Source organism: Lathyrus oleraceus, chromosome 4 (genome assembly GCF_024323335.1).
Source record: "Lathyrus oleraceus cultivar Zhongwan6 chromosome 4, CAAS_Psat_ZW6_1.0, whole genome shotgun sequence".
NCBI classification, from domain to species: domain Eukaryota; kingdom Viridiplantae; phylum Streptophyta; class Magnoliopsida; order Fabales; family Fabaceae; genus Lathyrus; species Lathyrus oleraceus.
In genome coordinates, this window is record NC_066582.1 from 187,820,593 (window position 1) to 187,846,688 (window position 26,096).

Here is a 26,096-nt window from a genome sequence, read left to right on the forward strand (position 1 = left end):
CGAATGCGATGCATCGCGAGGAGGGTACGACCTTCATTTACCGGTCCAGGGTAAGGGGAAAGATTGTGTCATTTGGAAGGGATGACATTAATTCTTATCTAGGTCATCCCTTAACTCTTGGAGAGGATGAGAGTTGTGAGTACAGTGTCATGGAGGTAGCCAACAGGTGGAATCTGGAAGCGGTCAATGCTACCCTTTGTCTCAGTGGAAAATCTTATGAAGTGAATGACCAAGGGCATCCAAAATTGTGGAAGAGGGAAAATTTCAATTTGGAAGCTAGGGCTTTTTTGGTGCTACTGCTAACCAATATCAGACCAAGAAGCCACACCACCACAATTCCTATGGATGTCGGGTGTCTTTTGTACTGCATCATGATCGGGAAGACAGTGGATGTTGCAGCCCTCATTGCAGGAGAATTGAGGAAGATAGTGTTAAGCGGAACCAATTTCGGGGGCAAAGCTGGTGTGCTAGCCTATCCAGGACTCATCATGGGACTGTGCCGTAGGGCCAATGTTCCCATCCCTGAGGAAGTACACTTCTCGATCACCAGTGTGATCAGTGACGCTTATTTGAACAGGTTTCTGCAAAACCCGAATGAAAAGACTGATGCATCTGGTACTTCTTCCTCTCGAGCCCGATCCAGATCCCGATCTCAACCTCAACCTCAAAGTACCCCAGGTTTTGATCAGATGGCTTTTGCCAGCTACTGCTGTGAGAACTTTGAGGCCTCCAGGAGGTCTCAATCATTTCTTTTTGATGCCATGCAGCAGCAGTTCCAGAACACGTTTCTGGCACCAGAGGCCCGAACTTTTCCATCGCAAGCTGATTATGCAGCTTATGCTAATTGGCCTGTGGGCAGGCCAAATTTTATGGGGGGTGCAGGAGGTAGTGCTGACCCAAATGAGGAGATGGAAGATGTTCTCGGAAGTGTAGGTGGTGATGAAGAGGAGGAGGATTGAATTTGTGGAGTTTTGAGAGTAATGTTTGTTTGAGTTTCTTTTTGCTAATTCTGTTTTTATTTTTGGGAATTTTGTAATGTACTTTTTGGTGGCTCTAGTTCACCATGACTTTATCTTAGCACTTTAATTTTTCTTTAGTATTTTTTTTTTAATTGCATGAGTACTTTTTGAAATTTAAGTGTGTTTTTAATCAAATTGGTTTACCAACAGTTCTATTTAATCGTTCTTACGCTTAAGTCAAGCCTAAAGCAACCAAGAATTATTCGTAAAGAAAGAAGCATAGGATACTTCGAGTGGTGATGATAAGAATTAGTGTCGGCATTTCAAGGTACACTTTATCGCTTTCTAGACTTAACATGAGTAGTTTAATGGTTGTGCAAATTTCAGTTCATAATTTCATTGAAGTATATGTCAGTGTGAATCAAAATAGGACTTAACCATTTGTGAGGAAGCTTTCCATTGTGCACTATAAAAGCGGGAAACCGAGCATTATTTTGACTCATTCTTATCATGCTAAATCATGCATCAATCTAATGTTGTGTGAAGTTTTTGAAAATGATAGAGGCATTGTTTGTGAGAAAAACCACTTGACCAAAAAGCTTAAATCAACTAACCTTGTGAGGAGTAATCCTTAGTTAAACCCTTTGAGCTTATTTTAGGATTCATTTGATTGATCATTGTAAAATCAATTGAAAATTGTGGAATAAATGAATCCTAAATTCTTTCGTATCAGTTGAAACCTCAAACCGAGTTGTTGCAAAAATTTTGCCTTTTGCTTATGTTTAAGTAGGGAGCATTATTGAATAAATTTGGTTTTGGAATCTAAAGTTGGGGAGAGTAAAGTGAAAAGTTGATTAGAAACTTGGAAAAGTGAGTTTCTATGAAAGGGTAAGAATATGAAAAGAAACAAGAAAAAGAAATCACCCTTGAAACCATAGAGCATTAAAAAAAAAAAAAAAAAAAAAAAAAAGTAAATGCTCATGGTTGTGTGGATTTGAAAAGAAAAAGAAAAAGAAAAAGATAGGGACCAAGGAAAAGGAAATTGTTAGAGTGAATCTTTGGGAATGCTCCCTTAGGATAGACAATTTGGTTGAGTTCCTTTAATCTTATCCTTTCTTGTAACCTAAGCCACATTACAACCCTTGAAAGACCTCTTGATTCTCATTTTTCACATAACTTGGTAGTTGTTGTGATAACCGCATGATTTGAGTTGTTGTTGATTTAACTTCTTGGATTAGTGAAAGTAACCCTTCATGTTATTCATCAATATTGATGTGTGTGTAAGTTTGATTCAATTTTGACATGTATGACTTTGAAATTCTTGGAATGATTTTTGCGCTTTACCATTTCCCTTATTTATGTTTTGTCTAGAGTTGAGATAAGTGAATTGAGAAAACGCCAAACACTTTTGAACCAGTTGAATGTCCTTGATGAATTCTTGTTTAAATCTTTTATGTCATGACTTTGGTTGTAAGGGTGGAAACTTTTGTTTAGGGACAAACAAAATGCTAAGTTGGGGAGAGTTGTTAGGGACCAATTAGTACTACTTTTTATACCATTTTATTGGTCCCTTTTACCAAGTTTTGATGTAATTACACACTTTTATCTTCACTAATTTGTATAAATGCAATTAGGTTTAATTTATTTTGTTTTGAATAGTTATTTCACATTTTTTGTTAGTTGTGTAGAATTTTGGATAAGCAAGACCTTGGTTTCAACATGGCATTTTGGAGGAAGCTTGCCAAACAAGGAAGCTGGGGAAGCAACAGTTCGCGCCGCGAACTTCCTTCGCGCCGCGAAGGCTGCGAATCCAGCAAGCTGACCAAGGGTCAACTTTGCTGTTGTGCAGAAAAAGTAATTGCCATTTTGATGACTGCCTGGGAAGTGCTTTTCTGCTGCAGAGGACAATGTCCAAATTAGGGAAATGTCAACCTCTTTGGTAGAGACAAAATAGTTTAACCTAGGTATTGAAACATTATTCCATTCATTCACACATTGTGCTGTAGAGCTTTTGGAATAGAGAAAAACAGAGTTGTTCTTCAAAAACCTTCTGCTTTGTAACAATGGTGATGAGGAGCTAAACTCCCTTTTGTCAAGATTGGAGGTAGTAGCTATTCTCATCTGTCTATGTATTCATTTTGATTTATATATGAGATAGAGATTGTTGATGTATTGATTACTATTTTTGCTTTAAGTTGAAAACCAGATTTGAGTAGTTGTCGAGAGAGATTACTCGAGTTTAGACATAAAACAGATTTTCAAGTAGTGAATAAGTTGTAGAGATAGATTTATTCATTACTATTCTTTGATATTGAACATTAAAGGTTGCTATATTGATAGTTAGGTGGAGAGATCGTCTAAGGATCAATATAGTAACAATCACGATATCATTTAGACATAAATGACTTTGAGAGGATATTTGAACATCATCAATAATCTTGAATCTAATTATTTATCATAGGGAATCATAGATATTTGAAATAGTGAACTCCAATCTTGCCAAGCTTTTATATTTGACTAAACCACTTTATAGTTTTTGTTAACTTTCACTTACAAAATAGTTTTCCAAACAAAACAACCCTGTTACTTTCTAAACTTATAACATTTGAATTATAGAACGGCGGTAATATTACCCAATCTCTGTGGATACGATACAAAAATATTTGCCAAAGATATACTCTTTCAACAAATTGGCGCCGTTGCCGGGGATTGGTGTCGATATTACAAGCATTGCAATAATTCATTGTTTTAAGTTTTGTTACATTTATTACTATCCCTCTTTTGTTTCACTTGGGTTGTTAGTTTTGTAGATTCTAGTGCATGCGAGGAAAAGCAACCGAGGAGCAACTTCAATTCGATCCTGAAATTGAAAGAACACTTCGGAAGCTCAATAGCAAAACACGAAGAAGAAGGAAACTAGCCGAAGAGAGGAACCGGAGAGAAGAAGCATCTACTTCCGCACTTGTTCCAATCGAAGAAGTGGTTGTAGAGGCTTGTGAAGGAAACATGGCGGAGGATAATCGTACCGAAATGTCCGCTAATAGTCCAAGAAGGAATGCTCAATTTGCCCGTGGAGGAAGAAATACGGAGATGAAGACCGGAATCCTCCAACTTCTCTATGCAACTCCATTCACCGGAATGGATCACGAAGATCCGTATACCCATCTCATCAAATTCTATGAGATTGCGGGTTCTACGGGAATAGACGAAGCGGGTGAAGAAACGTTATTCAAGAGGATGTTCCCACACTCCTTAGTGGGAAAGGCAAAGGAGTGGTACCTTGATCAAGAATCAAGAGTGATGACGGATTGGAATTTGTTAGAAGAAAAGTTCTTAGAAAGATACTTCCCTCAATCCCGATTCATGGAAGCCAAAACGGCTATAGCGGTATTCACTCAAGGAGGCAACGAATCTCTAAATGAAGCTTGGGAGAGATTCAAATCAATGTTGAGGAAGTGTAAGGGACATGGTTTTGATGAGCTTACTCAAATCCATATTTTTTTGAATGGTCTCCAATCAACTCATAAGACACTTCTGGACGCCACCGCGGGTGGATCGCTTATATCAAAAACTGCGGAGGAAGCTAAAGTCATTATTGAACGGATGGCCCGTAATGATCATCAAGGTCAACATGATCGTAGCCCTTCACAACGTAAGCCTGGAGTTCTAGAGTTGAATACAAATGATGCCATCCTTGCTCAAAACAAGCTACTCTCTCAACAAGTGGAGCTTCTTACTCAACAAATGGCCAAGCTTCCACAGCAAATAAAAGAGATTCAAGGGTTTCAAGTTCAGCATCAAGTAGCATGTTGCAAGTTGTGTCAAGGGGATCATCCTACTGGTTTTTGTCCTCCACCCCAAGAAGAAGTGAGTTATGTGAACAACCAAAATCAGGGATATCAAAGACAACAGCCTAACAATCAAGGCTATCAACCCATAAATAATCAAGGCTACCAACCGTCAAGGTTCAACAATCAGAATTATCAACAGCAAAGCCCTTACCAACAACCAAACTCTCAAGGTCAGCAGTCGCAAGGAGGAAATTCCAAGCTAGAAGACACTCTTCAACAATTCATGCAAGCTTCCATGGCAAATCAGAAGAGTAACGAGGCGGCAATTAAAAATCTGGAAAATCAAGTAGGCCAACTCGCGAAGCAACTGTCGGAACAAAACGCAGGGCCATCTTTCTCTGCTAACACTCAACCAAATCCAAAGGAGCATTGCAAAGCAGTCGTCACAAGGAGCGGTAAAGCGTTGGTAAGTGAAAAAGGTGAAGAAATTGTAGAAGAGAACACCACTGATGGGATGCTGGAAGAAACAGATATAGTTGGTGAAGGGGAAAATGCTTCTGGAAATGCTCAGTTCGCGCCGCGAACCACCTTCGCGCCGCGAAAAGAGCAGGTTTTGCCCACTGCTGTGCAGACTGATTTAGAAGGGAAAAAAGATGCTGAATCAAAGAAAAAGAAGAAATCTGAGAAGGGAGTGAATGTCATTCCAACTCAACATCTACCCTACCCACATGCTCCATCAAGGAAAGACAATGCTAGGCACTATGCACGGTTCATGGACATCTTCAAGCAACTCCAAATCAACATTCCATTTGCTGATGCATTAGAACAAATGCCACGGTACGCTAAATTTATGAAGGACATTCTTACCAAGAAAATGCGACACGTGGAAGATGAGACCATAATTCTTGATGCACGGTGTAGCGCAATCATCCAGAAGACTTTACCTAGGAAGGAGTCCGACCCGGGCCGGGTTGTTCTACCGGTAACCATTGGAAGCACATACGTTGGGAATGGTTTGATAGATTTGGGCTCTAGTATAAATTTAATTCCCCTTTCTATTGTCAAACGATTGGGAAATGTGGAGATTAAATCAACAAGAATGACCTTACAACTAGCAGACAAGTCTACAACCTCACCATACGGAATTGCCCAAGACATGCTCGTAAAAGTGGACAAATTTTTGTTTCCGGTGGATTTTGTAATAGTAGAGATGGATGAGGACCGCGATGTACCCCTAATCCTTGGAAGACCTTTTACGAAGACCGCTCGGATGATGATCGACATAGATGATGGGCTAATGAAGGTTAGAGTGCAAGATGAAGAGGTGACTTTTAACCTTTTCGAAGCAATGAAACATCCAACTGACAAGCACGATTCTTTTCGAATTGATGCAAGTGAAGAGGAAGTAGTGGAGGTCGTGAATCAAATCCATATTTCTAATCCTTTGGAAAGATCCCTTATCGGAGCATACAATGTGTTAACCGACAATGAGGAACGAGAGATCGAAGCGATGTTGCACGAGCTAGAATCTTGTGGTGAGCTGGCCTATCAAGAAGAATTAGTGGAAGATTTGGATGCAAAGAAGGAAACTGAAGAGCAAAAGTTAGAATTGAAGATGCTTCCGTCACATTTGAAGTATGTGTTTCTTGGAGATGAGTGTACCAAACCAGTGATTATAAGCAACACATTGTCCACGCAAGAGGAAGATAAGTTGATTCAAGTATTGAAAAAGAACCAAGGTGCGATAGGGTGGGTTTTATCCGATTTGAAGGGTATTAGTCCAGCATATTGCATGCACAAGATAATGATGGAGGAAAATTTCAAACCGGTTGCGCAACCTCAGAGGCGTTTGAATCCATCAATGAAAGAGGTGGTTCGGAAAGAAGTTGTCAAACTTTTAGAAGCCGGAATGATTTATCCCATATCTGATAGTGCATGGGTGAGTCCGGTACAAGTGGTCCCCAAGAAAGGCGGAATGACGGTGATCAAAAACGATAAAAATGAGTTGATTCCGACGAGAACAGTGACAGGGTGGAGGATGTGCATCGACTATAGAAGGTTGAACCAAGCCACAAGGAAAGATCATTTCCCACTACCTTTCATGGACCAAATGTTGGAGCGGCTCGCCGGCAAAAATTTCTACTGTTTCTTGGACGGATATTCGGGGTATAATCAAATTTCAGTAAATCCGGCAGACCATGAGAAAACAGCTTTTACATGTCCTTTTGGCATCTTTGCTTACCGAAGAATGCCTTTTGGATTATGTAACGCACCGGCCACATTTCAACGGTGTATGCAAGCGATCTTTTCAGACTTGATAGAAGAATGCATTGAGGTGTTCATGGACGATTTTTCTGTTTATGGATCATCTTTTGAACTGTGCTTAAAGCACCTTGATGTAGTTCTGGAGAGATGCGTGGAGACCAACCTAGTGCTCAACTGGGAATCTAGGCAAAAAGAAATGATGAAAAGTCCGCTAGATTGATCTCCGCAAGGTGAATCTAGGCAAAAAATGGCTATCCCGGTGGACCAAAAAATGATTTGCCCATGCAAAAGTTAGGGAATATATTCAAAGCTCGCTAAGTCGAAAACCTGAAAGGGCGACTTAGGCAAAAAGGGGCATCCCGGTGGACAAAAAGAATTGAAAGATCCAGGAAAAAGTTAGGGATAAAGGCATTGACTATGATCCTTGAGGCTGCACGCAACAAGCTAGAGATCAGGGAGTCAAAGACCGATCCAATCACCGTCAGCCGAAGCAAGGCCTTGGGGTTCAAATTATATGGTTGATTAAGGCCAATGTTGTAATCAATGGAGAAAATCATACAAAATATTTCCCATTGCCATTTCAATTATTTTTTCAATTTTACAACGTCCTCATTAAGGGCGTTTGCATCCTTTATACCTAACATATGTATAGATTCCATACCAATAAAATTCAGTTATTCCATCCAATGTGTTGTTCTATGTTTTGTATGCAAATAACTGACTTGTCTTAATCACATAATGCCTTAAAATTATGGGGAATTATAAAAGGCTACATTAAAGAGAAATAATTTGCATTACCTTTGAAATCCGATAAACCTGATAGGTGATGGGTGACTCAACAATAGTGTTGCTTGGATGCCTGTTACATCCAATTGACTGGGGCACCCTAGGGACTCCAGCCTTTCAGTGTTCCTTAATAGGCGGGTGGTTCCGTGATGGCAGCGTTGGCACCAATTGAAACTTCTCAACTATCATGTTCTAATTCTTGATGACGAGTCGAAACCCCGACCACGATAAAGACTCACCCCTAAAAACGCGTGCATCATAAAAAATAAGCATACCGCATGCATAGCATGACACATATCCTCCACACTGGTAATAAAACCAATCATTTGGTCCGGAAAATTTCGGGCACATAAGTATTTAATCCTCCTTTACCTTGAAGACCCGAAAAGCTTCTGCAATTCTTGTATTCAGGTCCAAGAAGATTAAATAGGGGCAATTGTTGTACCCTTAAATTTTCCCTCCCATTCTCACCTAATGACTTCAAAAGAAGCTTGCGCCCAGGAAGCCAGGTTTCACACTGGTATCAAGGATCCAGAGGCATGGATTTGGTCACATCATTAGCACAGCGTGTGAAACCCTAATGATGGTGGTGAATGCTTGACTTCAACAAAGTTGGGACTAGACAAACTGGGGCATTCAAAACCCTGATATCTCAAAGCAGGATATCTTGGAGATTCCCTATGCCTCATCTTGGCCTTTAAAGCCCTAATCAGGAGATGGTAATCAAGGGAACTTGGTGGTTTGATTGTGTATTCATTGTTAAGTTGCTTGACCTAGCTTGGAGTCTTGGCCTTAGTTCAAAGTCTTTGATGCTATTCATTTGGTTGTGGATATATCTTTGATCATAGGCATCTGAACAATCAAACCCCTGAGTTTCAAGCCACTTGTTGGTCATGTTATTGGTTCATGGATACTATATCAAAACCCTAGTCTTGTGGTCTCATTTCATGGTCTTGAACATCTACATTATCAGTCAAGTTATTTTCCTTGCAAAAGTCAAACATTCAAGCGATTGTGAAACCAATTTCAATCGTTTTTCAAAACCATTCCAATCCATTTCATCCTTTTTAAACCATTACATGTGATTCCATACAAGAAAATACAAAAATTGCAATTTTTGACCAATGGTTGACTTTGGTCAACAGTTGACTTTTTGGTCAACTTTGACCAAAGTCAACCCAAAATCCTAATACCCTAAATTCAGCCATAAATATCCATTGAATATCCATTTACAAAGAAATCATAAAGAAAACACATTTTGACCATTTGTTGTCTTTGGTCAACAGTTGACTTTTGGTCAACTTTGACCAAAGTCAACTCAACCTCTTTGCATCCTAAAATCCTAAGTCTTCCATCCTAAACCTTAATCCATCACTCCATTGTCCATGTTTGCTTGCTTCCATCATGAGTGCTTCATTTGCAAGTTATCCTTGGCCCACCATGTTTATGTTCATGCCATGCCTACAAGAGCAGTCAATTTACACAAAAAGAGCAAGTCATAACCACTTCAAACCAACCAAAGTCATGACAACCTCAAGAATTCAAGCAAAGGGAATTTTACCTAACTATGGACCATGTGAAGTAATGCTATATGAACAAAAGCCAATAAAGGAAAACCTTGCCACAAACCATCCACTTTGTTTATGAACCATGAGACTTGGCCAGACAACTCAACATACCAGCTTCAACCATCAGGCTTATGGACCTGTCTGCAAACCTAAAACATGCCAAACCAATAACAGAAGTATACACAGTCGAGTGAGCCTACAACTTTGCAACCCATCCAGACCTGCTACAAAACATAACAACAATGGTCAAGTCCACAAAGTGCCTACTGCTACAAAAGCCATGACAAAACACAAAGTGTTGCTACAACATGAAACCAACTTACCAACTGCAGAACCACATTGATGCAAGCTACTGAATACAAACTCCTGTCATGCAACATATATGACAAATTCAGTTATGCATAACATGAAGCAAAACCAAGGTAAGAACAACACTAGGCCAGGATTGAATCTAACAACTCACAAATATCATACATGCTGCAGAAACTAGTACAGAAACATTGGCCAAGTTGGAGCTTTGAGCAGCATTCCATTAATTGGTCTATAAATCCAACACCACACAACATAAATGACAAACAAAGCATGGTACATCAACTGGAATTCAAAAACTTACCATGGTGTGTACATCCATCTGCTACAACATACTTGCTGCTCACTACTAGGATTCAGCATCACAGGCCAACTGTGCCAAATCAAGACCACATCCTGCTTAAACCAAGCTACTTCATGAAGCAGACCATGCCAGAGATATAGTGTACTGCAGAACCAATAAGACCATTCACTTACTGCAGTCAATTAGAATACTTTGTGAACCTCGCAAGACAATGTAATGCAAGGTCAGAAAAATGCATATGCTACATAAGACCAAGAAAAAGAGAACCATTCTAAGCTGCAACAGAGATATGAACTACAAACCAGTAGGATGAATAACCTAGCATGGCAAGAACCAATGGGGCAATTGGAAGCAGGGTTGTGGCTCAACATAAATAGGCCAACCATTTGTAGTTTACAAGGCCCTGTTATGCTTTGACCATTTGCTACCTGACCTAAATGTTAACAGCAATTGACATCACAAGCAAAATACGAAGAGGGAGTTCAATAAATTTTGATTTAGACAGGTTGTATATAAGTTTTCTTGTTACCTTTCTATGATCCAGTTGAACAACAAGCCAATCATCAATCCAAATTGCAATTGCTACAATGAGCATATTAAAAGTACAACCTACAATATGTTAAACATGTTACCAACCCAATTCCACCTGAATGCATCCACCAAAACCACCTGAGTCTTGCAAGCATCATCCTACAGCATTCCTGCTCATCATCAAGCCAAGGTATAACAGCTGCATTGAAGTTCTTGGTGAAAACAGTCAGCTGGAGCAAATTTCCAAACCTCCAAAGCCATCAATTCAGACATGTGCTGCATCAAAAGAAAACAAGGAAATGAATACAACAATGAGAGTGAGACCTATGGAACATCAACCATAACCTGCATTAACAGGAGCATAAGCATACCAAGTGTGAACATCAAATCAATGCAATGTAACAGGACATGGTTTACAAGATGACCTACCAACTCAATATGCACAAGTGATAGCCATTGAATTTCCCAACCAAGCACATCACAGGCCCTGAACAATTTGTCCCATGAAGTGGATTCAGTGAACATTAAAGTCTGCAGTGAGAAAGAGAGCACGAGCCATTAATGGAGCCATGAGAATTGATCAAAAAAAATATTGTACATGTTAAGCTTGCAATGTATTGAATTAAAGCATAGGATAAACATCCCTCAATAACCAGTTCAATAGGTTGCATCTAATTCAATTGGTTTAGTCCTAGCTCTAAGGTTACCTGCTACAACCAAAGAACCATAAACCTTTTGCTTCATCATTTCACTAAACTAACCTAACATGACTCCAACTCATTAATCACCAAAACCTGCTCAGTAGGTCATCATTCATAAACATGTTCAATTCCTCTTAAACTAACCTACAATAGCCAGTCTAATTCACTCACTCATTAACCAACCTAAACTAACATCACTAACTGAGTTTCTCATTCACTAACCATTTGAGTCATCTGTTAACTCAGTGAGTCAAATCCAACTAACTCCAAGCCTAAATAACTAACTCTAATCCTTAATCCAATCCAAAAATAATCCCAAACCTAGAATCTATATAAACAGTGGATCATTCTCATTTTGGATCACTTTGAACCCTGCGAATTCTGAGTCATTTCTCTGCAATCTCTCTCACCCTCACCAAAGCTCTTACTCTCTCACACAAAAAGCTATTGAAGCTTCGCATTGAAGCTTCAAATTTTCTTGAGCTAAGCCACACTGTTCTTCATTTCTGTTTTTCTAAGCCAGAGAAAGAAAAAGAGACGAAGCAAGGAGAAGAAGGAGAAATCGAGACCAGAGAACTCACCGGTAAATTTTCCCGATCGTCTTCTCCGGTATGTAATTTCAGCTTCAATCGTATTTTCTTGATTTGCGCTCACCAATAGGTAGTGTTTGGAATAAGGAGTGGAATCCCCATGGCTGTGAGGTTTGATTTGTAGCATACGCCGTTTAATTTGGATCATAACTTTTAGGGTTCTTCACTTTAGAGGCACGATTTGGCCAGTGCAGAGAGTGTCGCTTTGATTCACATCCATTTATGTGTTCAGCTTGACTAGGAGATTAGAATGAGGTAGGAATTAGTGCTTTACATTGACACCGGCGCCGGTGATGGCCGCCGGTGCGTTAAGCCAAGGAAGAGAGACGGTGAGTGAGAGTTGCGCGCGCTCCCATTTGGTTTGATCTGTTGACTTCTCCAAGTCAACAGAGGTATTTTGAGTGGGCTTTACCATCCAGGCCCATGGAAATCCACTATTTACACACTAGTTCGTTAAGTGCATCCCTAGATTTAGTGAGAAATGTGCTTTGGGCTCAAACAGGTAGGCCCACACCATTTGCTTGCCATACACCCTTGATTATTGTTACACCCCCCACTGGTTGTTGGAAGAACGAATTGGGCTTAACCAAGCCCATTTTCTTATTTTTGATTCACCTTATGAACTCAACACGCACCCCATTGGAAATGTTTGAGTTGGTATTGGGCCCAGGCGTGGCCCATGCTTGTTTTTGTTCCACTTACTTCCTGTACCAAAAAGTTGTTTTGGGCTCATTTTGCAGCCCACTGACAATTATCGTTTACACCCCACTGTTTTTACTTTTTTGATTAATTAGGATGATTTTAGAATAATTAGAAAATTAATTCTTTTAGAATGATTAGGAATTAAATCAAGATTTTAGAATTAATTAGGATTTAATTAGGTTGATTAGGTTGATTTTGATAATTAGGAGATTAAATCTTGATTTTTTAGAATGTTAGGACAATATGATTTTAACTAGAATTTTAATTAGAAATAGTTGTATTTTTTATTAAATTTAGAATAGGGCAATTTTCAACATTAGAGTAAACCACTCTTGGGTTCTAATTAGGTTTTGATTAGAATTTAATCTTGTTCACATTTGGACCTATTTTGTAAATGACCATTTTGCCTTTAGAGGTAATTGTAGATCTTTTATCCATTTATGCCATGATCCCATTAGGATTAGAATTTATCTTTAGGATTTAATCAACTTTAGGCCATGGTTAGAATTAGACATATTTTAGTAAATGACCATTTTGCCCTTATGGGCCTAATTTTGATATTTTTGTGTTGAAATTGCATGTTCCCTTTAGGATTAGAATGCAATCAATTTTAGGACTTAACATAGAATTTTAATCATGATTTTAATCAATATTTTGACATGCTCCCTTAGGATTTCTAATCTAACTTAGAATATTCAATCAACTTCTAATGTATGATCCCTTAGGTTAGTCCTAACAATTACTAACTCCAATTAGATCCAAAATTAGTTCCCCACAAAACTAAATCCAAACCTCCGATTAAATTGATCAAAATAAATTTTGATTAATTAAATCCTTTGAACTTGTATAATCCCACAGTCTAATTGATGACCACCTTCGTCACTTAGTAAGACTTTTCTTTCACGCTGTGGAGCTCAAGGCCTCAAGACAAGATCTTCAATCAAGGCATCCTCAGTTATATCAAGCAGCGGATTATTCAAGCACATCAAAGGTGGCGTCTTCAACACTTGTTATATCAAAGTTAGAAGAGTGTGACACGAGCCTTAAGCAATAGAGAAGGAGTGAGACTGGACTATTCCTACCCCCATTCTGAGTATCTTTGGGTATGGGACGTATGACCCGGCGCTCATCGTATTCACCTCTATTCATAGACTTTAGCACAATTCTAATCTTGCAATTGACAAGTCTATCTTCATAAAGCAAAAACAACAAAAGCAAGGACAACTATGGATCCTAGATGTAGAGTCGAGTGCTTTGTTGCTAATCTAACGTTGTCCGTAACTGGATAACCATAAAGACAGTTGATGGGTACTCCACAAAGCATGTTGAGGGACATGAGTGTCCTAGATGGAATTTGCCAATCCTGCGTAACAGGATAAATGTCTATGGGCCCAATATTGAACTGGACAAGGGTGACACGGTCTATACCTTGTGTTCAATATAGACATAAGGGCAAAGGGGTAATTATACACATAATTATTGTCACAGGAGGTTTTGTCAGATCACATGACATTTTCGTGACTTGGGTAGCAGTGATGTGTTGCTAGATACCGCTCACTGTTTATTATGTTAAATGCGTGATTCAATATAATTGCCAACGCCGCGAAAACCTATAGGGTCACACACAAAGGACGGATTGATGAGAGATATAATAATTAAGGAACATCGTAAGGTACGGTGTACTTAAGCAGAATACGAAATATGGTAAGGTACCAAATACTTAAGTGATTTTGGCATATTATGAGATATAGGCCAAAATGCACTTAAGTGGGCTTTTTGGCTTGAAGCCCACACAAGTGGTTCTATAAATAGAGCTCTTGTGCAGAAGCTTTGTATGGGAATACAACACAATTGAAGAGTTGGAATTTCGTATCTCTCTCTCACTCAAAGCCTTCATTCATAACAGCTAGCACTGTGATTGAAGGAATCCGTTCGTGTGGAATGAGTAGAGACGTTGTCATCGTTCAACGTTCGTGATCGCCCCGTGGATTTGTATCCAAGGTTTTGGTCGTTTCAAGAGATCTGCACCAAAGTTTTGAATCGCCACAAGAGGTAACGATTCTATCACTGATCATGCCCATTCGTAAGGATCACTAAATGGAGAAATTTTTAAATTCCGCTGCGCCTTGGATGGCTTTTCTCCTACAGTGGTATCAGAGCCTGGTTACGAAACCATGAATCTGATATCTGTTTTTGTTATGTAATAACATGATTAAAACATAATGAATCAAAGGTTAAATTGAGATCGATCAAGTTACATATATGTGATATATGTGATCCTAATGCAAAATACATTATATATGATATAGTGTTCTCGTTTCGTTCATTCAAACCCTCGATGATTGTTTTCCTTTGAGCGATCAATGGTCATTTGCTTCTTGATCCTACATTAGTATGGTGAAGCAATGACATGTTGATTAATCATACTGAATTAACAATCGAGACGTGTTTGATGGTCTGAAATTGGTGCATCAGGGTTAGTGACGGCACAAGGGTTGTGTTGTCAGAGAGTTATGCGATTGGGGTTTGAACGCACAAGAGTTATGCTTCCTAAACACTTTTTGGAACAGTGTTAACCGGTTAACGCGTATGGTTAACCGGTTAACGGAATGCGAAATAAATTTTTTGAGATTTTTAACAGTGTTAACCGGTTAACGCATATGGTTAACCGGTTAACGCAAGGCGGAAAACAGTTTTCCAAGACATTTTCAAACAGTGTTAACCGGTTAACGCATTTGGTTAACCGGTTAACCCAAGGCAGAAAACTTTTTTTTTTTTTAGATTTCAAACAGTGTTAACCGGTTAACGCATATGGTTAACCGGTTAACGCAAGAAAATTTTCACCCATTCGGCTAACTCAGTGCTTTAAAAGTGTCAAGTGTTGATACGAAAAGCGACATCGATTTTAAATGAATTGTTCATTAAAATGTGATGATCGGTCGTCGAAATTTAATTTGATTTTAATTAATTAAAGGAATTAATTATAATAATAATAAAGTGTTTATTATTGTCTTGTGGTGATCGGTTATGGCCTTAGTTTTCCTTTGTTTTGTTTTTTTTTTTTTTAAATACGACCTGCGTGTCGTGCCTCTCTCTTAATGTAACTTCTTTTCTCATCTCACTCCCTCGTATGTAAAACGAGTTTCTTTCATGTAATGTAATGATATGAAGAAAGCAAAGAAGTCAGTGCCAAATGAGGACAACCTTGAAGATCTTGCTTGGAGAAGCTTAGATCGTTGTAGGTTAGCTTAGGTTCTATCATTGGCTTGGGAGAACAATTGCGCTAGGGGCCATAACTGTTTCATTATGTATGTATGTATGTTGATGCATGTGAATGTATGTTGATGCATGTGAGAGACGATTTATATGATAAACAAGCCGGTGAGATCAGAAAAATTGCAATTCCCTCAAAACTAAATATTAAGTTTTAAGCTTTCCAAGTTTTAACACTCATCAAGACTAGTATCGAATAATGTAGGTTTCGCCTACGCGAGGTGCATGTTCTATATTAGTAAGGTGCGATGGGATAATTGTAATATCCAACTGTTAAAACAATGGGTCAAACTTAACTAAACAAATCATAATAAGATTATATATGTTTAGAAGCAAGAGTTGGGAATGATCCATATGATGGATTGGAATAAGGAGTTATTCACCCAACTGAAATTTTCGAGAGTTGTATGATATACAATTGGAAGGAGTTCCTACCTAAATAACCTAGTTTTGTGTAATCCGCCTACGCGGACTTAGAAAGAAGTGAAATATGGATCTCGACCCACTAGAAAATCTTCCAACGGGATTTTCCGAATCAAATGATGAGGGTCATTTGTTTTGAGTAAAATAGTGGGAGCATATTTAATTAAAGGCCTAATTGAATATGTCAATGATACTTATATTTTCATTAATCCTTATGTAGATTACCATGACAACAAACACCTCTAACAACATCCTGCGATCAATCCTTGATAAGGAAAAATTGTCTGGGACAAATTTTCTGGATTGACACCGAAACCTGAGGATTGTCCTCAAACATGATAAAAAGCTGTATGTCTTGGAGACACCTGTTCCTGAAGAGGAACCTCCTAGTTCTGCACCTAAGGCAGAAAGAGATGCTTATAAGAAGCATGTCGATGATGCCAATGAAACTGCTTGTCTCATGCTAGCTACCATGAACTCAGAATTGCAAAAGCAACATGAGAACATGTCAGCATTCGCTATGATCGAACACCTGAAGTTGCTCTATCAAGAGCAAGCAAGGCATGAGAGGTTTGAAGTTTCAAAAGCCCTTTTTCAAAGCAAGTTAGTAGAGGGAGCCCCTGTAGGTCCCCATGTACTCAAGATGATTGGGTATGTGGAAAACCTTGAGAGATTGGGTTTTCCCTTCGAAAAGGAACTTGCAACTGATTTGATCTTGCAATCGTTGCCAGATAGTTTCAGTCAATTTGTCCTAAATTTCAATATGATTGATATGGACAAATCTCTTCCTGAACTGCTCGCCATGTTAAGAACTGCCGAGCAGAATCTGAAGTCAAAAGGGAAGTCCATTCTGATGATCGGAAATGGAAAGAGACAGAACAAAAGGCCCACTAAGCAGAGTGATAAGGGGAAGGGCAAGGAAGTTGCCAATCCCAGACCCACTGTTGTTTTGAAGCCTAGTGGAGGCATAGCAAAAGAAGGCACCTGCTTCCATTGCGGTAAGACCAGACACTGGAAGAGGAACTGCCCAAAGTACCTGGAAGATAAGAAGAATGAAGTAGAGACTTCAACTTCAGGTATTTTTGTTATTAATTTATCTACTTTTACATCATGGGTATTAGATACTGAATGCAGTTCTCACATTTGTACAAATGTGCAGGAACTAAAAAGGAGTAGAGATTTGGCAAAAGGTGAAGTCGACCTACGAGTAGGCTATGGAGCAAAGGTTGCTGCTTTAGCCGTAGGAACTTTTGTATTGACTTTACCTAGTGGTTTAATAATTCAGTTAGAGAACTGTTATTATGTACCTGCAATTAGCAGGAATATTATTTCCATTTCTTGTTTGGACAAGTTTGGTTTTTCATTCATAATAAAGAACAATTGTTGCTCAATTTATTTGAATGATATATTCTATGCTACTGCACAAATGAACAATGGACTATATGTCCTTGATCTTGAAATGCCTATTAATAACATTAATACAAAAGGGTGAAACCTAACGAGTTAAAACCAACTAGGTAAGAATATTAAAACTCTTCGATCAGATCGAAGTGATGAGTATTTAATCCTAGAGTTTGATGACCATCTGAAAGAGTGTGGGATCCTATCCCAACTTACTCCTCCTGGAACATCCCAATGGAAGGGTGTATCTGAGAGAAGAAATCGAACCCTGTTGGACATGATCCGATTCATGATGAGTCACACCAATCTTCCAAACTCCTTTTGAGGACATACACCATTGACATCAGCTTACACACTTAACCGTGTTCCATCCAAAAGGTTGAAAAGACACCATATGAGATATGGAGTGGTAAGAGACCACATATGTCTTACATGAAAATTTGGGGTTGCGAAGTTTATGTGAAACGACAAATTTCAACTAAGCTTGAGCCCAAATCTGACAAATGCTTATTTGTGGGGTATCCTAAAGAAACAAGAGTATATTATTTCTACAATCCTTCTGAGGGCAAAGTGTTTATCGCTCGAACTTGAGTTTTCCTAGAAAGGGATTTTATTTCCAAAGGAATAAGTGGGAGGAAAGTAGAACTTGATGAAATTCAAGAATCACAAAGCATCGATACACCTATGGAGGAATTAGAGCAGGAAACATAAGTAGTTGTGTAAGAGCAACCTACTCAAGTAGAACAAGACCAACGAAGGTCAGGAAGGATACGTCACCTACCTGAGATATATGGATATCTGATCAAGGTGATGTATTACTCATGGATCAAGATGAGCCTGTGACCTACTCATGGAATCTTCGCCTTGATGAAATAGTAAAACTGTATGGATTCATCAAGAACGAAGATGAGCCTTGTGTCTACAAGAAGGTTAGTGGGAGAGCATGATCGAATTCCTGGTATTATATGTAGATGACATATTTCTCATTGGAATCGATATCCCTACCCTGCAACAAGTAAAGTCTTGGTTGGGGAAATGCTTTTCTATGAAGGACCTGGGTGAAGCAGCCTATCAGAATCTATAGAGATAGATCATGAAATGCTTGGCCTAAGTCAGAGTACATAGACAAAGTGCTGAGACGCTTTAATATGAATGATTCCAATCTGGTTATGTGTTTTGCTAAAATGGTGGCACTGTGAGCTTGAAAAGTTCAACGCAGGATGCAGTTGCTGATTCTAAAACTGAGGCCGAGTATATTGCTTCCTTAAGTGCAGCAAAGGAAGCTGTTTGGATCAATAAACTTGGCATAGTCCCTAGCATTGTGGATCCCATTGGTCTCTATTATGATAACAATGGTGTTATCGCACAAGCTAATGAGCCTAGACCTCACCAACGATCCAAACACATACTTAGGCGTTGTGCGAAAATATGTAAAGTACCTACACTTGACAATGTCGCTGACCCACTGACAAAGCCTCTTGCGCAGCAGAAGTATGATGGCCATACTAGATCAATGGGCATACGGGGTATGCCTGATTGGCTCTAGTGCTAGTGGGAGATTGTTGGTGTAAGCCCTAGAGGCTAATACTTTTGGTACTTGTATCGAATTATTTAAAGGCATTTTCTTTATTATGGTTGATTAATAAAGTCCCTGGAATAGATAGTCTGTTTAATGTATTAAGTGTGACTTAATCATGAGAACACCTTAAACATAAGGACATTATTCTTAAAGTATCCGTAGTCGAGCTTTAATGTGAAGTGGGATAACATTAAAGCATTAAGACTATTATGTTTGTAGACTGATGATCACATCTCATGGATCATGGATAAAGAGTTATCAAGTCTTAAACATAGGTATGAATATTAGGAGTAATATTTATACCGGATTGACCCGCTATGAGAATACTATATAGAAAGTTATTCAAAAGTGTCATAAGTTATTCTCATGGTGATAATAGTGTATACCACTCTTCGACCTGAAACCACTATGGATCCTAGATGTAGAGTCGAGTGCTTTGTTGCTGATCTAACGTTGTCCGTAACTGGATAACCATAAAGACAGTTGATGGGTACTCCACAAAGCATGCTGAGGGACATGAGTGTCCTAGATGGAATTTGCCAATCCTGCGTAACAGGATAAATGTCTATGGGCCCAATATTGAACTGGACAAGGGTGACACGGTCTATACCTTGTGTTCAATATAGACATAAGGGCAAAGGGGTAATTATACACATAATTATTATCACAGGAGGTTTTGTCAGATCACATGACATTTTCGTGACTTGGGTAGCAGTGATGTGTTGCTAGATACCGCTCACGTTTATTATGTTAAATGCGTGATTCAATATAATTGCCAACGCCGCGAAAACCTATAGGGTCACACACAAAGGACGGATTGATGAGAGATAGAATAATTAAGGAACATCGTAAGGTACGGTGTACTTAAGCAGAATACGAAATATGGTAAGGTACCAAATACTTAAGTGATTTTGGCATATTATGAGATATAGGCCAAAATGCACTTAAGTGGGCTTTTTGGCTTGAAGCCCACACAAGTGGTTCTATAAATAGAGCTCTTGTGCAGAAGCTTTGTATGGGAATACAACACAACTGAAGAGTTGGAATTTCGTATCTCTCTCTCACTCAAAGCCTTCATTCATAACAGCTAGCACTGCGATTGAAGGAATTCGTTCGTGTGGACTGAGTAGAGACGTTGTCATTGTTCAACGTTCGTGATCGCCCCGTGGATTTGTATCCAAGGTTTTGGTCGTTTCAAGAGATCTGCACCAATGTTTTGAATCGCCACAAGAGGTAACGATTCTATCACTGATCATGCCCATTCGTTAGGATCACTAAATGGAGAAATTTTTAAATTCCGCTGCGCCTTGGATGTCTTTTCTCCTACAAACCAAGAGTTGTTCGCACTGTGCAATCCAACGCTTATTTCATTCTTTTTTTGGTTATTCCACTACAGTGATATGATGCCTTGGGCCCCTCACTTGTAGGTTTACCTTTACTCTTCGGTTCAGAGTTTATTCCTTCATGGATCCAAGATAATTCTTCTCTTTGATCTCAAATTGTTTGTTCCCCAACAAGTGATAGATTCTCCCTTGCACCCAACAATACTTTCTTGTGGGTCTTATTCTCATCCTTTTAGGACGCTTAATGAACAGTCCTCCTTGTGAACCAAGAGTTGTTCGTGCTATGCAGTCGAACACTTAATTCATTCTTTTTTTGGTTGTTCCAACATGATGTTGTAAGCCCTCACGTGTTGGTTCATACCAATTTTTCTCTTGAGTTCGAAGCCAGTTATCTTCGTGAGCTCCCTTGATACCATTCTGTTGGTGCAATCTTCATCACTGTATATCTCCCTTTCTCTCTTTTCGTAGTGCCGAACTACGATTACTCTGATTTTCTCATTGCAGAATGAGAATATGTAGGCACGGGGATGCGAATCCTTGGCGAGCATACTTCTAATTATTTCTCTTTCGCCTTAGGGCATCATCCATATCTTTCACAATCCATTACCTACCTTCGATCATAAATCGTTCACCTAGTGACATATTATTCCTTTGACATCGAAGTACACTTTCTTATGAATTCCATATATACCCTATTAGGACGCTTAATGAACAATCCTCTTTGCACCTAGAGTTGTTCACGCTATGCAGTTGAACACTTAATACCTTCTTTTTTTGGCCAACTATATAGTGATATGATGTCTTAGACCCCTCACTTACGGTTCATGCCACCTTTCCCTATATGGTCAAAATTCCATTTCTCCTATGGATTCCAAGATACTTCGAATTTCGATTTCAAACTATACTTCTTCAGTCACTTATCACCAGATACTCTATTCTGTGACTTCGGTCACTTCATTCCGTTCATCTCCATGATACCTTCATACTACCTTCTTTCACTTCATGTGATATACCTATTCTTTGAGCCAAATACATTATACCTTTGTGCTCCATCTTGTACCCTTCTTGTGAACCAAGAGTCGTTTTGTTTGTCTTGTCAGACCTTGTAGCTTAGACAAATATCTCCTTACTTACTTTGCAGCCGCATTTAGGCAACCCTTTCTTTTCGGTTATTCCAATACGATGTTGTAGGCCCTCACGTGTTGGTTCATACCAGTTTTACTCTTGGGTTCACATTTTCACCCCTTGTTGGAGTTCAAATCACATTATTCTTTGGTTCAGACCATACCTCCTATCACACTTCTTTTTATCTCCCACCATTAGTTCTTTGAACTACGGAGCTCTGAATTCCTTATTGCACTATGAGGATACGTAGGCATGAGGGCCCTAATCCTCACCGAGCACTTTATCTATTTCTATTCCTTCCCTTCATTCTTTTGCGAGTAATCTTTAGCTAACACCTATTCAAGCGAGAACAATCAAAACGGTTCCCATGGAATACCATGGATGTTTGGGGTGCTAATACCTTCCCCTTGCATAACCGACTTCCTTACCCAGTATATCTCTTTTCCTTGGGTTTCATCGATGTTTTCCCTTCCTTTTGGGGATAAATAAAGTTTGATGGCGACTCTGTTGTATGTTCGAGCACGCGATACGTTCGGGTATATTTCTGCTAGCTTCATCTACCCAAACAGATAATGATCCGTTGCTTATCCACTACTTTCAAGACAGTCTGACCGGTGTAGCACTTCAGTGGTATATGGGTTTAGACAATGCTAGTGTCCGTTCTTTCAACGACTTGGGTGAGGCCTTTTTCAAGTAGTACAAGTACAATGTAGATATGGCTCCAGATCGTGATCAATTGAGGTTCATGTCTCAGAAGGATAAGGAGACGTTTAAGGAGTATGCCCAGAGGTGGAGAGAGATTACTACTCAAATTAGTCCCCCTTTAGAAGAGAAGGAGATGATAAAGATCTTCTTGAAGACTCTGAGTTCATTCTATCACGAACGCATGATTACCAGTGCTCCCAACGACTTCACTAAAATGGTGAACATGGGGATGCATTTAGAAGAAGGTGTCTGAGAGGGCCGTTTGTCTAAAGATGAAACATCTACGAGCAAGAAGTATGGAGGCAGTTTCTCTAAGAAGAAGGAAGGGGAAACCAATTCAATATCTGTAGGGAGGCAAAAGAGGCCTCATGTGAGGAAAAATTCCAGATCCCAACAGCATCATCATCAAGTATCCTTATTTATTTCGGTATTTTCCAATAATTTAACTATTCAATCAATACCAAGTCAGCAACAACAACATCAATAACAACATCAACGTACCCACAACAATCACAACAACTGCAACAATCAGCATAATAATTTTGAAAGGAAGAAGGTCACTTTGGATCCCATTCCAATAATGTATTCCGAAATGAATCTGCCTCTCGTTGTCAAGAATTCGATTCAGCAGAGGAATCCTCCACATACACCTAAGCCTCTGCCATGGTGGTACAAGCCCGATTTGCATTGCGCTTTTCATCAGGGGGCAATTGTCCATGACATAGAAAATTTCTATCTAATGAAGTATGAGGTCCAAAAGATGATCAAGAGTGGAATGGTGTCCTTCGAAGACCGTGCACCTAATGTCAAAGCTAATCCTTTGCTCGTTCATGGCAATGCTTCTGTGAATATGGTACATGGTTGTCCTAATAATTTCAGGGCTTTTGATGTCTTTCGTATTCAAAGGTCTTTGGTAGGAAGGCATAAATCACAACTTATCCCTCCTTATCTCAATGAATTATAAAGAAGATGATTTATCCAATGATCTGCTAGATACTACTTCGTTATTGAATGTTTTACCCAAATCTACTTTGGCAAGGTTGTCTTATCAGGGAACACCAATAAGGTAAAACGGTGTGGTTGTAAAAGCGTTCGATGGTTCTTGCAAAACTGTCATTGGGGAGGTGGACCTTCTAGTAAAGATTGGTCCGAGTGACTTCCATATTACTTTTCAAGTAATGGACATTCACCCGGCCTACAGTTTTTTACTAGGAAGGCCATGGATTCACAAGGCTGGTGTTGTAACGTCTACTCTACATCAGAAACTCAAGTTCGTTAAAAATGGCAAGAATGTTGTTGTGGGAGGAGAGAAAGTGCTTTTGGTAAGCCATTTGTCATCCTTTACATATGTTGAAGCTGGAGAAGAGATTAGAACTCCGTTCCAAGCTTTGTCAATACCTAGTGAAGTTCATAAGACTAGGGCATCCATGTCTTCTCTAAAGGATGCACAAGAAGTGGTTTAGGTTGGAGGCACAGACAAATGGGGTCGTGTTGTAGAGATCATCAAAAACAAGAACATAGTTGGTTTGGGATTTCAGCAAGGGCCGTTCCAAGGAGATGTCAAAGTTATGCAATCAATCTTTCACAGTGGAGGGTTCATTCACAAAGATGAACAACACTCAGCTGCCATCATCCATGAAGATAAAGGCGAAGATGAAGAAGCTTGTACCAACTTTGTGACATGCGAACAAACTTGAAACAATTGGGTTGCTGTAGACGTTCCTGTCATTGTGCACCATTCAAAGTAATTTGTCTTATTATTAATAGAAAAATCCTTCTCCTATGCCTAAGGGTGAAGTGAAACATTGTTGGGCATTTTTGAATTTATCATCAATAAAATACAATTTTATTCATCCATGTTTTATGTTGTTTTATTTTTTACTTTTTCTGAAAATGGTAATCACAAAAAAAAAACATAAATAAACAATAAATTTTCCCATGCCTGCATAATATTTTTTTGCACTTCATATTTCTAAAATCAAAATATCAAATCATTATGCAGGTTGCTTCTCAAACCAATTGAATATAATGATCCTACTCTCTCTCTCCCCAAACTTTGATTTCCTTGTGTTTGAAGCTGAGGAAGAGAATGATGATGAAGACGTCTCTGTTGAGTTTTCCCGTTTGCTTGAGCACGAGGAAAGAACCATTCAGCTGTTTGAAGAACAGATTGAGTTTGTCAACTTGGGTTCCGAAGATGATGTCAAGGAAGTCAACATTGGGTCACATCTTCGTCCAGATGTTAAGAAGGGGTTGGTTGAGCTTCTTCAAGAATATTCTGATGTATTTTCTTGGTCTTATAAAGATATGCTAGGTCTTGATACTAATATTATGGAGCATAAATTGCCTCTGAAGCTAGAATGCCCGACAATTAAATAGAAATTGAGAAGACCTCATCCCGATATGACAATAAAGATCAAGGAGGAAGTGGAAAAGCATATTAATGTTGATTTCCTTGTTACCCCCGTGTATCTGCAAGTTGTATATATTGTTTGTGTGATACTCTGTCTGTTGTGCTTGGTGATCTTTGTGTGGTGAGATAAGTTCTAACCCGAACTTGAGTGTAATTTAAGATGGTAGGATGGTATAGTCATGTTGGATTTGAAGGACTAGTTCTGAAAGAGTTTACATGAGATCCCCAGCTCAGTGGATACCTCATTGGAGTTATTGATGTCACACGAGTAAGTCGTGGATAAGCATTACTTTCTCTAATTTGGGGGTCCGAGAAGCCGAGGACCGTAGAACATTTAACCTAACTTGGCCTATTTAGGATGTAGTGCGGACACTATTCAAGTGTAGACTTGATAATTGTTGTTACACGATTCTACACTCAGACGAGTTTCTCTTGAGAATACTATGGGTTGATAAGTCAGTCATCCTAACCTATAGTATCTGATAGATGAGATCACGACTCTGGGAAATTTTTAGAACACGATCTACAAGTTTTTATCCTTAGTACACTCCTTTTGGGATGGTTTATAACCCGACTCCATGCTCATGACTCATAACAAAACCTTTGATTCTCGGTTGATCTGATCGGTCTCATCAATATCAATGGAACTTGGGTGTTGATAAGGTGAAGAACCTAAATCAACCAAAATGGATGATTGATCTTGATGACGACTTAATTCATCCCTTGACCTTTATTTGTGTTTGCCTTGTGTGTGATTGTTGCATTCATGCATACATGCGTATCATAACATTCATCACGACAATAAAATTTCAAGGAACTAAGGTCGTATTTGAAAATATTTTCAGACCATGGATTATGGACGAAGGAATACTAAGAAGTACAGTTTCAGAAACGATACTCAAGAAACGTCATCCTTTGTATTAGATCCCTTGGATTTCAAGAAACGTCATGGGAAGCTTTTATCCGTATTCTCTACTGATGTGGTTGAAGGACTTTTTAGTGTCTTGGTGCAGTTTTATGATCCTCTCTATCGGTGCTTCACTTTTCCTGATTATCAGCTTGTGCCCATATTAGAGGAGTTTTCCCATCTCTTGGGTAAGCCCATGTTTTACAAGGCATCTTTCAGTGGATTGGAGGAGAGTCGGAGATCTCAAGTCATAGCCGAAGCTCTTCATCTGAAGAAATATGAGATTGATGCCAACATAGTGAAGAAAGGAGGGATTATAGGGTTGACTTATGAGTTTCTCATTGGTAGAGCTACTGCTTTTGCTCAAGCCAGTAGCATGGACGCTTTTGAAGCCATATTTGTATTACTCATCTATGGTCTA